Source organism: Pygoscelis adeliae, unplaced genomic scaffold (assembly GCF_000699105.1).
Source record: "Pygoscelis adeliae isolate BGI_AS28 unplaced genomic scaffold, ASM69910v1 Scaffold65, whole genome shotgun sequence".
Classification (NCBI taxonomy): Eukaryota; Metazoa; Chordata; class Aves; order Sphenisciformes; family Spheniscidae; genus Pygoscelis; species Pygoscelis adeliae.
In genome coordinates this window covers 832,288-834,492 of record NW_008824864.1, presented here as the reverse complement: position 1 = coordinate 834,492, position 2,205 = coordinate 832,288, and positions in this window count along the sequence as shown.

The following is a 2,205-nucleotide window of genomic DNA, read 5'->3' as shown; positions in this document are numbered from 1 at the left end:
TTATCCCTCATGAGCTGCTCAGATACTTTTTCCTTGCAACACTGCTGTGAGGTTTCAGCACTGCTCTTATTCTTGTTTTATATGTGGGGACATAAGATGGGCTTATTTGTATGATGATAAAACTGCAAGAGAGCAGGGGATTGAATCCAAGTCCCAGACCAGCACCACAGTCTCCAGGCTATCCTTCTGGCTTATCTTCCTGCTCCTGAGCCTCTGTATGCCAAAAACTGTGAAGGAGGATGCAAGGTTCCTCTTACCATGTCACTCCTGCGGGGAGAGTGGCCACTTTAACAGGGCTTGTTTCACTCACTCGTTGCATTTTGTCATCCTACTGCTTTAGTGATTCTGTCTCTGGAGTGTTACTGCTGCCCTTTGTGGGGGATTTGCAGCAAAGGAGAGCTGATAGGATAGGAGCAAAGCAGATAGGAGAGCAAAGCAGAAAAGAGAAAGGGCAATGTAGCTGTTCACTACATTTAGAGATGTGCCAGCCTGTAAGAGTGCCAGCTCATGCATTCAATGGGTGGACCAGCACGCCATGCAATTTGCTGTGGCTATGCCTGTTGCAATGGATAAAGAGCAGCCACCAGACACGCACCTGCCAGGACACCCCATCTAACCTGCGCTGCACTTGATTTCCCTCACAGAGAGCATTTTTCCCAGTGGGGAAAGGTGACCTCTGCTAATGATGAGCACAAACAGGAGATGGCAATATTTTCACTCAGCCTTCACTGTGCAGACTGACAGCATACCCTCCTTCTCAACCCAGCCATAAATCTCTCAACCAACCTCACACCTACATTGCAGCATCTCCAGCTGCTCAGTCCCGAGAGCCTGTTGTTCTCTCAGAGTGTTACCACTTCTCTTTAATCCCACCCTTGAGCTCTTTCATCTCGCTCTGGCTCAGTCCTGGGTTTCCTGCCCAGCTCCAGCAATGCCCTTCACTCCTGTTCAGTCCTCTCCTTCCGCCATCCTAACACAGATCTGCCAAAACTCTGCAATTCAACATTGATGTCACCTTACTTTTTACTTGGGTCATTAGAGGCTTCCCTCCCCAAAAGCCCTCTAAATATGTCCAAGTTCTTAATAAAGAAGAAAGAATGACAACTTATGGGGACAAATAATAAGTCATAAACATAAAAACCAGCTTGTGCTACCAGTTTGTGGGTCTGAACAATCGTGCTGAGTAGTAAATACTGAGTAAGAATGAGTCAAGTTGTGAAGTGCATGTACAGGACACCAATTCTTGAAGACACACCTTCGTATGAAACCTTGCAGTGTTCAGCATTCAGTATGGAGTGATGCAGGAGTTACATCTGAGGTCATTTTTACAAGCCCAGGTGAAATAAAATGTTAATGTTTTTACAAATGCTGAACTCTGCCATCACAGTCACAAAATAAGAATTGCAGTGTGGTATGTTCATTGCATATTGGGGTCCACAACCCAAGAGATGCTAGGGGATGGAAAACCAGACCTGTAACAGGTCCACAGACAGTGTCAGGCAGCTTAGCCCTTTCATTCATGCACAGGGTCTGCACTCCTGATTGTCCATGCTTGCAGCCTCCCTTTTGGAGTGAACCGATTAGCTCTTTCCAAGCAGAAACCCAGGAACAATTCTGGGGTGCCAGACTCACTCCCTCTTGTCACTGTGGATAAGATGTCACCCCTTCAAGATGCATGCTCTCCCAGCAGGCCTCATAGCCCAGCACAAGCCTATACATGCTTTGTGCCATTTTCACAGGCATACATCACACCCCATGATAACCTGTATTTTGGCAGAGCTGCGACACAATGCTCACATTATTTTGTGTGTTTTGATATGGGAAAAAAACCCCAAACCCAAATAAATTATTAGAACTTTATTACCTCAAGGAGGTGTTGCACAAGGGCTTCATCAGATGGACATGACCAGTCCTAGGCAAGGTAGGTCAAGCTCCTCAGCTTTGGTTGGCCTGGGGTCAGGTGTGGAATAAATATCCCCAGCTGAGTAGACACCCAGTGTTCTGTCTCCTCTCAGTTAAGCCTTGAGTTTCAAAAACCACAAGTCAGGCCCCGAAGAGAGGCAAATCCTGAGACTAGCTTAGACAATTCAAGAGTCTTTCGCAATCATATGTATCTGGACTAATTTTCCTTCTGGTTTCTGACTCTAATTCACACTAGCATCATCCTTTCCAGCATTTCACCTAATTTCTTTACTTGTACAAAAG